The following is a 13,833-nucleotide window of genomic DNA, read 5'->3' as shown; positions in this document are numbered from 1 at the left end:
GCTCCAGTTTCATCTGTGTACACCCGTGGCAGATTCATGTTGATGTATGGGAAAACCAATACAATATTGTAAAGTAATTAGCCCCCAATTAGAATAAATAAATTTATATTTTAAAAAAATGATTGCCGAGAAAAATATCAATAATCTCAAATATGCAGATAACACAAGATAACACAACCCTTATAGAAGAAAACAAAGAAATAAAGAGCCTCTTGATGAAAGTGAAATAGGAGAGTGAAAAAATTGGCTTAAAACTCTACATTCAGAAAATTAAGATCATGGCATCTGGTCCCAACACTTCATGGCAAAAATGGGGAAACAATAGAAACAGTGGAAGACTTTATGTTTTGGGGCTCCAAATTTCCGTCTAGTCAAGGCTATGGTTTTTCCAGTGATCATGTATGGATGTGAGAGTTGGACTGTGAAGAAAGCTGAGCACCGAAGAACTGTTTGAACTGTGGTGTTGGAGAAGACTCTTGAGAGTCCCTTGGACTGCAAGGAGATCCAACCAGTCCATTCTGAAGGAGATCAGCCCTGGGATTTCTTTGGAAGGAATGAGGCTAAAGCTGAAACTCCAGTACTTTGGCCACCTCATGTGAAGAGTTGACTCATTGGAAAAGACTCTGATGCTGGGAGGGGTTAGGGGCAGGAGGAGAAGGGGATGACAGAGAATGAGATGGCTGGATGGCATCACCGACTAGAGGGATGTGAGTCTGAGTGAACTCCGGGAGTTAGTGATGGACAGGGAGGCCTGGCATGCTGCGATTCATGGGGTCGCAAGAGTCGGACATGAGTGAGTGACTGAACTGAATAACTGCAGATGATGACTGTAGCCATGAAATTAAAAGACGCTTGCTTCTTGGAAGTAAAGTTATGATCAACCTAGACAGCCTATTTAAAAGCAGAGACATTACTTAACCAACAATGGTCTGTCTAGTCAAAGCTATGGTTTTTCCAGTAGTCATGTATGGATGCTAGATTTGGACCATAAAGAAAGCTGAGCTCCAAAGAATTGATACTTTTGAACTGTGGTGTTGGAGAAGACTCTTGAGAGTTCTTGGACTACAAGGTGATCCAACTAGTCCATCCTAAATGAAATCAGCACTGAATATTCATTGGAAGCACTGATCCTGAAGCTGAAACTCCAATACTCTGGCTACTTGATGGGAAGAGCTGACTCATTGGAAAAGACCCTGATGCTGGGAAAGATTGAAGGTGGGAGGAGAAGGGGATGACAGAGGATGAGATGGTTGGATGGTCATGAGTTTGAGTAAGCTCCAGGAGTTGGTGATTCATGGGTAGGCCTGGAATGCTGCATTCCATTGGGTTGCAAAGAGTTGGACATGACTGAGCCACTTAACTGAACTGAACTGTAAAACGACTAAGCACTGACTGAGTCATCTTACAGGAAAAAAAAAAAAAAGAAAAGAACATTTTGGGCAACCCAATACTAGTATTATAATCAGTGTAGAAGTTCCTTTACCAACTGAGCTATCAAGGAAGCCTAGAAAGGAGGGAAATTATAATTATTTAAATCCAGGAAAGAAATGATGTGAGTTTAATGAAGTTCAGTTCAGTTCATTTGCTCAGTCATGTCCGACTCTTTGCGACCCAATGGGCTGCAGCACACCAGGCCTCCCTGTCCATCACCAACTACTGGAGTCCACCCAAACCCATATCCATAGTATAGGTGATGCCATCCAGCCATCTCATCCTCTGTTGTCCCCTTCTCCTCCTGCCGTCAGTCTTTCCCAGCATCAGGGTCTTTTCAAATGAGTCAGCTCTCTGCATCAGGTGGCCAAAGTACTGGAGTTTCAGCTTCAGCATCAGTCCTTCCAATGAACACCCAGGACTGATCTCCTTTAGAATGGACTGGTTGGATCTCCTTGCAGTCCAAGGGACTCTCAAGAGTCTTCTCCAACACCACAGTTCAAAAGCATCAATTCCTCGGCGCTCAGCTTTCTTTATCTTCCAACTCTCACATCCATACGTGACTACTGGAAAAACAGTGGCCTTGACTAGATGGACCTTTGTTGGCAAAGTAATGTCTCTGCTTTTCATTATGCTGTCTGAGTTGGTCATAACTTTCCTTCCAAGGAACAAGCGTCTTTTAATTTTAGTTTATGAAGTAGTAGCAGTAGAAATAGAAGGGAAAAATACTTTTAAGTTGAAGGTTGACTGACTATGCAGCGATTGGAAGATAAAAAACTAGGATGATTTCTAAATTTGTGTCTTTAAGGACCTTGTTCAAATTCAGTCTGGTGAGAGGTATAGAAAGTAGCGCAGAGGGGCATAAACCTATAGTAATAATTGTTTTAATATGCTGAGTTTGAGTAGGCATGGCGCATTCTAGGAGCAATTTAGAGTAGGCAGGTGGATTTACACAATATACTCATGAGAAAAGCCTGCACTAGTTGTAATTTGATAATTATCATTGTTTTCTGAAACTCAGGATATAAGCCTCATGTCTGCTTTGTATAGTATGGTATTTCCAGTATTTCTTCAAGTATTTTTTTTTCCCCCAGTTAGGTATTCAGTAAATATTTGTTGAGTGAAAGAATCTGTTTATATTTGACATTTAGTTAGAGGTGTTGATGAGATCACCTGAGTAGATTATATAGCATGAGAAGAGAAGAAGACCAAGAGCTGAGCCACAAGGAAGAGAGACATTTATACTATGTCATTTCCATTACAAACCATGGACATTTGGGGAGGAAAAGCCACTGAATTAACTGGAAACCCAGAAAACAAAGTATGTAGAAGAAGATGAGAAAATTTCATAGAGACTGTCAGAATGATGTCAGTGAAAAAGGATCTGCTGATCCTGGTGTCAATACAAAGATTGGAGGTGACCATAATGAGAGTAACTATTGAAATGATTAGATAGCAGCTAAATCAAAGTATGCTGAATGAGAAAGGAGAAAGGAACATGGGAAACACACTAGCTTACTGGCTGTGAAACAAAGGCAAAATGTGAGTTACAGCAAAACCAAGGTATCAAATCACCCATTATATACTAAATGGTATGAAAGAATAAGATGGAAAAAATGAGGATACAAGAAAAGCCAGGCATAAAAGAAATGAAAATTTAAGTTCAAATGCTGCTGCTGCTGCTGCTAAGTCGCTTTAGTCGTGTCCGACTCTGTGCAACTCTGTAGACGGCAGCCCACTAGGCTCCCCTGTCCCTGGGGTTCTCCAGGCAAAAACACTGGAGTGGGTTGCCATTTCCTTCTCCAATGCATGAAAGTGAAAAGTGAAAGTGAAGTCGCTCAGTCGTGTCCAACCCTTAGCGACCCCATGGACTGAAGCCCACCAGGCTCCTCCATCCATGGGATTTTCCAGGCAAAAGTACTGGAGTGGGGTGCCATTGCCTTCTCTGAAGTTCAAATGCTACTTCTGTGTTTATTCAACAGTGTGTTTCTAAGTGTCTGCACATTGTTGAAAGGGCAGTTATACACAGCAGGATTAGACATATTTTAGTTAAGAAGGCTTTTGGTCAGTGCCTTGCAGTGAATAATAATGAGGCACATTGCACACATTGAGACTGATTTTCATTTGTGCATCAACCGTGTTAATAATAGCATCTAATTAAGACATTCATTAAAAGTCTATAATGTTAACTTAATGGGAAAAAAAAAAACCAATAGAATGCCATTAGGTTTTGTTACCTTAAAATTATACAAGTATAACAAATGCCTTAATTAGTTGGTAAAAGAAAAGAATATTATAAAATTTAATTTAGTATTATTTAATGTAGAGAATAGCATTTTCCAGTGCTAATGCTTTATTTTAGTGATATATAAAATACTAGATATATTTTTAAATAGACATAGGAGCTGATGGGTGACAGTCCATGGAGTCACAAAGAGTTGGACATGACTTAATGACTAAACAACAGTTTTAATATAGGTCAGGAAAATAAGTTTCTACTGGGAATGTAGAAATATAATATAAGAAATAAAATTCAAAGGAAACCTTTATAAAACGTTTATGGTAGTTCCTGTGTAGGTAAAATTCTCATTATTTGCTTTCCTTCAGAACTAGAAGAGCAAGTTTTAAATAGAAATTTGCTTAGTTTTAAAAGATTGCCTGCATCATGTAGTATTAGAACAAAGAAGAAAGAACAAAACTAAATTTTGTTGAGATAAAAGACTTTTGATTTCCATGCAGCAGGTAGAATCATGATACTTTTAGTTCTGATTGCAGCTGGGGTTGCATTTTTTTTTCCTTCTTAATTTTAATCCTGTGATTTTCTGTGTTTTTTTTTTTTTTTTTTAACATATTCTGTCTTTCCCTAAAGTATTTTGATGAATAACATTTTATGATTAATAATGTTAATAGTTATAACATTAATAATAAAACTAATAAAAAATATTCACTAGCCATTAGTCCATAATTAAAGACCTGACGCAGTTCTACAAATAGAAAATCAAAGAAGTTGGAGAAGGCTTGCGTCTAATGCACATTAAACATTGTAATACTCCTCAGTAAGTTCAGAATGCTAAAAATTAACCAAAACTAATGAGCCTAGGGGCTTCCCGGGTGGGTCAGTGGTTCCGGCGTAAAGAAGCCCTCTGCTGATGTAGGTGCCCTGTTTTAGATCTCTGACCCAGGAAGATCCCCCTTGACACAGAGCAGTTACGCCCATGTGCCACATGTACTGAGCCTGTGCCTAGGGCCTGGGAGTCACAAGTACTGAGCCCACGTGCCACTGAAGCCCATGCCCCCTCACCACAAGAGAAGCCACTGCCATGAAAAGGCCGTGCAGGACAACGGGAGAGTAGCCCCCAGTAACCGCCAACTAGCGAGAAATCCAACAGCAGTGAAGACCCAGCGCAGCCAAAAATAAATAGATAAAAAAATAAAATTATATATATAACATAGATATATATATAAACTAATGAGCTTAGGAATTTGCCTTTCCTTTTTGGATTCAGATGATATAAGAAGTCTTAGGCAAAATGCTTTATGAAATACTATTCAAAACCCAAGTCGTTTCTATAAGCTTTTGCCATTCTGAATTATCAGAGAAATATGAGTCACGTCTCCTGGATTGTCAGTCTGGACCTTTTGACTGGCCTACTATTGAGTGGGGATAGGAAGTTTCTTTTTTAAGTTTGTACCAAAAGATTTACCCACAAGTAAGTTTCCCGCAAAGAGTCGGACACGACTGAGCGACTGAACTGAACTGAAGTTTCCCGACAAGCAAAGGCTGAGATGGGGATTCTTGACCGCGTGCTGTATTGCGGGGTGAGGGAAGGGAAGGAAAGGAAGCAGGGCTGAGAAGGGAACAAGTGAAATAAGATGGCTCTTTTAGCCGGAGACAAGCTGAATTGGATCGCACAGGGAAGGGCTGAGGTATAGACTGCACCACAGAGTTAGCATCGTGTTGAAACAAGAGAAAAGATTTTATTCCCTAGCGTCAGCTAGTTGCCTGCGGGCTGCCTCAGAGCAGGAGAGGAAGCCGCAAGGCCCCCACATGCAGCCTACGTACATCCAGGAGCGATCCCTGATAGAGGGGGGAACTGGAGTGGTCCCCTAACATTCACAGCCAGCTGGAAGAGCATTTCCGTCTATTTATTTTTTGAATAGTCATCCTTCTTTACTTATTCACATGTTCCCTTAGGTCTTGGCCTTACCTAGACTTTCTAAATTATTAGAACTTGTATTTGGATGTCTTCAAAGTGCGGGTGGTTGACTTTTCAACTATTACACATGCAGATAATTTTTCCTTTCACTAAAATTAAAAACATAATATCGTCACAGATTGGATATTTTGTTATTTTTATATCCCAAATGCCTAATTCAGAGCTTATTTATCAAAGACATAAAATGTGAACAGAAACTGAACCATAATTTCTGAGTAAACTATCAATATTTTTACAGACTAGAAATAATGAAACTACCGAACACATTGCAGTAGCTGTTCCATTTTGTTAGAATTTTACTGAAACACATGCTGAATAGTACAAATGTAGCAGAAGAGCTAAAACAAACTTAGAAAAATAAATATATCACAATGTGGTTTTCCTCCGAGTAAATGAATAATTATATACAGAATAGCTGATTATGCTCTAAAATATTTTCTTTCATTTTTACATAAATATGTACAAATTGTTCCTAGTTTTTGTTCAATTTCATCACAATTTCTAGAAAAGTTTTTTACCAGAGGGTGTGTGGGGCAAGCTAAAACTCCTGGTGCTGCAGCTTGTCCTGAGTGTATAGCTACTTTATTCTGGAGGGGATACTCAAGCCTTTGAAGGCAGCCCTAATCTCTTAGCATTTGCCTCCAGGATGTGATGTTGTTGGATTGCTATCTCAGTGGGTGGTTCTGCCTGTGGGAGGGCAGTTTTAGCATGTGTAAGGCAATATGCAAAGGAACTCAGAACCCGGCAAATTTATTTGAACATCTTTGAACTGAAGCAAATAAACACTAATTACAAAGTCAAACACAGGGCAAAGCAATAACTTAAAGTTAAGGATGGTTAATGAAGTATTCATGGAGGAGGTGGGAAATGACAGTGGATGTTCAAAAAATAGTAGAAATTGGGCAGAGAAGTATGGGAAAGTTTTAAAATATGAAGATAAAATGATGAATGGGAGGAGATGTGAAATATATGTCTTAGGGACAGTAGACCAAGTAAGCTGGAACTGGGTGCTGTTGTAGTGAAAGAGAAAATAGTAACGGCATGAAGGGAATTATAGATGGTCTTGCATCACAGGCTCAAGGAATTATTCTTATTTAGAGAGCTAAATATTTGACTGCCCTTTGAAATATAGAATGAGATGAACAGATCTGGACCTGTAAAGATAGACATGGCCACTTCGATACCTAATTGCATGGTGAAAAGTGATTTGGAGAGGCAAGTTTAGCAACAGTGTTAATGTGGCTCTGAAGTAGATACTCTAAAAATACAGTGAAGATTTAATTTTATAAATGTTATTGAAAAAATTGCAGATGTTCCAGTCATGTTGCACATTGCATGCAGATTTCTTTCCACTTCAAGCACATCATAGATGTCACTGAAAGGCTGGATGCATTATTTCTTCTGTTTCTTAGTAAAAAAAAAAAAATGCATGCATATAAGGTCTCCATTCTTAATTCAAAATAGTGTTGAGGTCATAAAACATAACAAAATGGAACCACCTTGACATTTAGGATATATATGCTGCTGCTGCTAAGTCACTTCAGTCGTGTCCGACTCTGTGCGACCCCATAGACGGCAGCCCACCAGGCTCCCCTGTCCCTGGGATTCTCCAGGCAAGAACACTGGAGTGGGTTGCCATTACCTTCTCCAAGGCATGAAAGTGAAAAGTGAAAGTGAAGTCGCTCGGTCATGTCTGACTCCTAGCGACCCCATGGACTGCAGCCTACCAGGCTCCTCCATCCATGGGATTTTCCAGGCAAGACTACTGGAGTGGGAGTTATTCCATATTTTATGGATCACAGACTTGAAAATTACTACAGACTAATGCCAGAACTGGATTTCCCAGGTGACTCAGTGGTAAAGAATCTGCCTGCCAGGGCAGGAGAGGTAAGAGATGTGTGTTCAATCCCTGGGTCAGGAAGATCCCCTGGAGGAGGGCACGGCAATCCACTTCAGTATTCTTGCCTGGAGAATCCCATTGACAGAGGGGCCTGGTAGGCTACAGTCCATAGCGTTGCAAAGAGTCAGACACAACTGAAGTGATTTAGCGCGTGTGTGCACACACACACACACACACACACACACTGCCAAAACACTGAAAACAGAATTTCACACAACACCAAAACAGGAAACACAGAAGTCAGCTGGCTGCATTGTGAAGAATGTAGAAAAAAAGAGCTGCAATAGGAATTAAACTGCTTTGATTCAAAGCATCCTTGTATTTATAAGTCTCATTTCCTTGGCACAGAAGCAAGATTGTGAACACGAAGGGCAAGGATGGTGTCCGCAACCATAATATGTATGTACAGCGTTTTCAAATACTGTGTTCTAAATTGAATTATTAATATTTAATTGAAAAAGTCAAAGAAAAGAACAAAAAAAAAGGCTGTCTGCAAGTTACAAATGGATTGGATTCCTAAAAGTCACATAAGCCAGTGACTTAGAACACTAGACGCATGGTTCTCATCAGAGCATATTCATTCACTTACTCATTTCAACAATTATTTATTGAGTGCATACTTAGTCACTCTGCTAAATATTGCTAATAAAAGTAGAAAAGATATCATTCCTGCTCTTAAAACTGCCTTTTTATAGTTTAGTGGAGAAAAAAATGATAACAAATCAATCAACCATAGCCTGTCAAATCCATAGTATAATAGATATATGATTGCAGTCCCATAGAAAAAGAGAAGCAAGTGCTTTTTTTTTCCCTACTGAGGCAAATACATGATTGAACAAAGAGAAACAAAGAAAAACAAAGGCAGAGACTTAGGCCATATAAAACGCCCATGTATGCGTAGAAAGTTGAGCAATCATTGACAAGTTTTATACATTTGAGGATGATAATACTAAATTGCCCATATCCTGATGGGGACAAGACAGAAAGAAGAGAGAGCAGTTAGAAAGGATTTTTTTAAGAGCCAAGGTCAAAAATGTGAGACTACAAACTAAGGCAGTGTCATGAAACAAAAACAAACAAACCAAACAAAAAAACCTTGTATTTTTAAAAATAAATTCAGGCAATTGTATTTTTTTCATTTATTTATTTTATTTTTTAACTTTACAATATTGTATTGGTTTTGCCATATATCAACATGAATCCACCACAGGTATACATGTGTTCCCCATCCTGAACCCTCCACCATCCTCCCTCCCCGTACCATCCCTCTGGGTCCTCCCAGTGCACCAGCCCCAAGCATCCAGTATCGTGCATCGAACCTGGACTGGCGACTCGTTTCGTATATGAAATCCAGGGAACTTCTTACTTTTTGGGGTTAAGTAGACAGTTGGCTGGATGACAGTGTTTCATGCACACATACAGCTCTATTTAGCTCATAATATTCCTTGTTTTTGCGCTCTCATACCCACCACCTGGTGTCAGAGCTGTGAACCTTGGAACGCTGGACTACAAAACCGGCTTGAGATGTCCCTGCGCGTCCACGTTCCTGTCTCAGTGGCTAAGGCAGCATGATGAAGCTGTGACTGTGAGAAACAGAGAGACAAGACACCGAGAGACTGAGAGACAGAGAACGAGACAGAGAAAGAAATGCTTTCACATTTTTTCTTTCAGGTCCCTGGGTGGGAAATATTTGAGCGAAAGCATTTTTATTTCATTTATTTCTAAGTGCACTTTGTCTCATCCTTCGCGTGTCATAGGAAGATTTAACTTGCAGAAACACTTCAGTAACTTATGATTATGTTCCTACGTTAAGCTATACTTTCAGTTCAGTTCAGTCACTCAGTTGTGTCTGACTGTTGTGACCCCATGGACTGCAGCAGACCAGGCTTTTCCAAGGAGTCAGTTCTCCACATCAGGTGGCCAAAGGATTGGAGTTTCAGCTTCAGCATCAGTCCTACCAATGAATATTCAGGACTGATTTCCTTTAGGATGGACTGGTTGGACTCCTTCCTGTCCAAAGGACTCTCAAGAGTCTTCTCCAACACCACAGTTCAAAAGCATCAATTCTTCAGTGCTCAGCTTTCTTTATAGTCCAACTCTCACATCCATAGATGACTATTAGAAAAACCAAAGCTTTGACTAGACAGACCTTTGTTGGCAAAGTAATTTCTCTGCTTTTTTTTTTTTTAATGTCTCTGCTTTTTAATATGCTGTCTAGGCTGATCATAGCTTTTCTTCCAACGATCAAGTGTCTTAATTTCATCACTGCAGTCACCATCTGCAGAGATTTTGGAGCCCAAGAAAGAACTGTCACTGTTTCCACTGTTTCCCCATCTATCTGCTATGAAGTGATGGGACCGGATGTCATGATCTTAATTTTCTAAATGTTGAGCTTTAAGCCGACTTTTTCACTTTCCTCTTTCACTTTCATCAACAGGCTCTTTAGTTCTTCCTCGTTTTCTGCCATAAGGGTGGTGTCATCTGAATATCTGAGGATATTGATATTTCTCCCGGCAATCTTGATTCTATCTTGTGCTTCCTCCAGCCCAGCGTTTCTTATGATGTATTCTGCATATAAGTTACATAAGCAAGGTGACAGTATACAGGCTTGACATACTCCTTTCCCTATTTGGAACTAGTCTGTTGTTTCATGTCTTGTTCTAACTGTTGTTTCCTGACCTGCCTACAGATTTCTCAGGACGCAGGTCAGGTGGTCTGGTATTCTTGTCTCTTATTTTCCACAGTTTGTTGTGATCCACACAGTCAAAGGCCTTGGCATAATCAATAAAGGAAAAGTAGGTGTTTTTCTGGAACTCTCTTGCTTTTTCTATGATCCAGTGGATGTTGGCAATTTGATCTCTGGTTCCTCTGCCTTTTGTAAATCCAGCTTGAACATCTGGAAGGTCATGGTTCACGTATTGCTGAAGCCTGGCTTGGAGAATTTTGAGCATTACTTTGCTTGAATGTGAGACGAGTACAACTGTGCAAATATAGTTTGTGAAACAACACAAGATATATATATATATATAAAATAAGGTTTTTTCTATATAAGAATATCTTCAAAACTTTTGAATTAATACAAGTTCTCCCAGAGAGAGCAGACATCATATAATCAGGTGCTATGGTGGGTGAGGTTGAATTAAGTTTCTGGCTTCTCTGCTTCCGTAAGCAAAAGTAGGTGAAACAATGGAGGATGTAGCATACTGGACATTATAGAAATTGAACAGGCCAATATACTTCTTTTTAATCCTTTTTTTCTTTGTCTCTTCATATTCTCATTTTCTCTACCAAATTCTGTTTTTCTTTGATAAGCCTTATGTTTAGGACATGTTTTAGCACAATCACATCTCATAACAAGTGTTATAGTGTGAAATATCTATTTAATGTATTCATAAGAAGTCTACATTTTAGTGTCAGATAACAAGTTAATCTTTATGTGCAGATAAGAAAGTATTTCAATCAAACTATTGCCAGCAGGCCCAACACTTCTCAGAGATATTAAGAGGAAAGTGAGAACATGTAACAGATTAAATATTTTTATAAAGGAAATAAAATGATTTCCACCATTTCTAAATTCCGACTCTGATGCTGGGAGGTATTGGGGGCAGGAGGAGAAGAGGACGACAGAGGCTGAGATAGCTGGATGGCATCACTGACTCGATGGATGTGAGACTGAGTGAACTCCAGGAGTTGGTGATGGACAGGGAGGCCTGGCGTGCTGCGATTCATGGGGTTGCAAAGAGTTGGACACGACTGAGTGAACTGAACTGAGCCGAGTGTTTCAAGGCAATGGGATACAACAGTGAATCAAGTGAGACATAGTGGATGTGCAGCTTCAGTGAACTATTATCTTGGCTGACTTGGACTGAGGCCAGTGGAAAAAGAAAAAGAAAAGCAATAACAACCAATAGGTATGTGACTTACTAAGGTATTCTTGCCTGGAGAATCCCATGAATAGAGGAACCTGGGGGGCTAAAGTCCATAGGGTCGCAAAGAGTCAGACACAACTGAGCATCTGAGCAAGCCCACAGTAGCACTTTTCCAGATATTCATATATATCTCCAATTACTAAGCTATTGTTCGTTTTTTCCTATCAGCTTTTATCCTTAATTAAGTCGTATTGCATCAAATTGCATGAACTCCACCCAAGGTATCTTCCCAATTCTTTTATGAAGATGGAGCTAATTAAAGTATGCATTGTTCTACCTCTAATTATGATTTGATTATATTTTTATAGTTTTTCAATCATAAAGTCATTATGATAAAATGGGTGCCACATTTCCACATTTGCTGGATAGACAGTTAGTATATGCATGGATCAGACTAGGCCAGATATATTTTTATGTTTGGTTAAAATCCTTCTTCTAATTTAACAATACATTTTCTCCTTTGAATTATTCCAGGACAGTGCTGTTTACACAACAGAAAAAAAAAAAAAAAAAAAGGAAATTCTTCTAGTGTGTTATAAACCATTTAAATTAGTTCACAATTTTTTTCCATACTACTGCCAAATGTGCAGCAAAAATATTACTTTTGCATTTTCAGAAACTGTTCTAATTCATCTCAGTAGATGATGATATAAATTTTGATTAACAGCAGTCAATTGATCTTGCAATTTGAGCATTCTTTTTAAATAACTCTTTCTCATTTAGGTGAAGGCCCACTCTTTAATAATTCCTCCCTTTTCCTCCTCTTTTCCAAGTTTAAATGATCCGTTGTGTCCTATTGGTCGAGGCAGAGAAAATTCCTCCGATTCGGGCTTGATGTTTTTCAAGTGTGCTCAGTCCTAGCATCTACTTGGACTAGTTTCTTTCCTAAGAACTAGGTCAAAACCAGCTTCCAATGACTGAAGCAAAAGAAATCGATGGGCTGCTCCCTCCGCTTCTCTCTCTCTCTGTCTCTCTGCTTCACAGGGTCCTGTAGCCTCCTGAGCTGGCTTTGGTGTCTCTGCTTCACACGGTCCTGTAGCCTCCTGAGCTGGCTTTGGTGTCTCTGCTTCACACGGTCCTGTAGCCTCCTGAGCCGGCTTTGGTGCACCTTCGTTTTTGCTCTGATCCTGGCGCTGTGGGTGTCTTTCCGTTCAGATTTAAACTCACGCGGCACTCAGTCCAGGTGGTCTGCTGAGCCACCCTGCTCCATCCCACCACCACTTTGTACCTTCCAGTAGAAATTTCCTGTGGGCAAGGTATCTGGTTTAAGGCCCTTAGCTAAATATCACGCCTCCCACAGGGACAACCAGGAATGTTCTGGTCTCCCTACGACTCAAGAGAACGAGGGGAAAAGAAAAACTCCTAGGTTTGTATATCAATTATTTTACTGTAATGTCCCACTCAGACTGATCTGAGGAGCCCTTAACATATTCTCTTTCAGCACTCTTAAACATAACATTTGAATTCCAGTGAAAACCCCATACCCCTTTTCTCCCAAAGTAACCTAAAACAGGACTGATGCTGAAGCTGAAACACCAATACTTTGGCCACCTGATGTGAAGAGCTGACTCATTGAAAAGACCCTGATGCTGGGAGGGATTGGGGGCAGGAGGAGAAGGGGACGACAGAGGATGAGATGGGTGGACGGCATCACCGACTCTATGGACATGGGATTGTGTAGACTCCAGCTGTTGGTGAGGGACAGGGAGGCCTGGCGTGCTGTGGTTCATGGGGTCGCAAAGAGTCGGACCCGACTGAGCGACTGAACTGAACCGAACCTAACACCACATTTCACCCAAGACTGAAGAGTTGAGATCCCTTTCACATGTGTCTTTCTTCCCCATTTTTTCTTTCCATTTTGTATAACCATTCTTGTCCATGGGGAAATTCTTCCATCCACTTTTAATTGAGATTAATGTGTCCTGTAACCTCTTCCCTAGGACAGAGGCCCACATGGATCACACTATGGGCACAAAGTCTATCATTTACATTGTGGCTGAGAGTTGACCTGAATCATTCAGTGTTGATGATTTATATGAAAAGAAATTCAGAATCATTTCTCTCTATATAAACATGGCTTTTAAGCGTGTGTTGGTGCTGTAAAATAGGCTTTTAGATGTAAGCATTTCTATTATTAAAAATTTTAGCCATACTAAGGGTATTAAAATCCAATTTGGATCAGAATTTGAATATTATTTCTTCATTCCTATTAAAATAACGGTAAAGTATTCCCTTTCTCTCTGCCCAAACTGCTACCTCAGAAACAGAGAAGCAGACAAAAACATAGAAACCTCAGATAATTGGATGCTTCAGGCTGACCAGACAAAAGATACATCATCAAAGATTCATTAATATT

Source organism: Bos indicus, chromosome 7, assembly GCF_029378745.1.
Source record: "Bos indicus isolate NIAB-ARS_2022 breed Sahiwal x Tharparkar chromosome 7, NIAB-ARS_B.indTharparkar_mat_pri_1.0, whole genome shotgun sequence".
NCBI classification, from domain to species: Eukaryota; Metazoa; Chordata; class Mammalia; order Artiodactyla; family Bovidae; genus Bos; species Bos indicus.
This window is presented reverse-complemented; position numbering follows the sequence as displayed.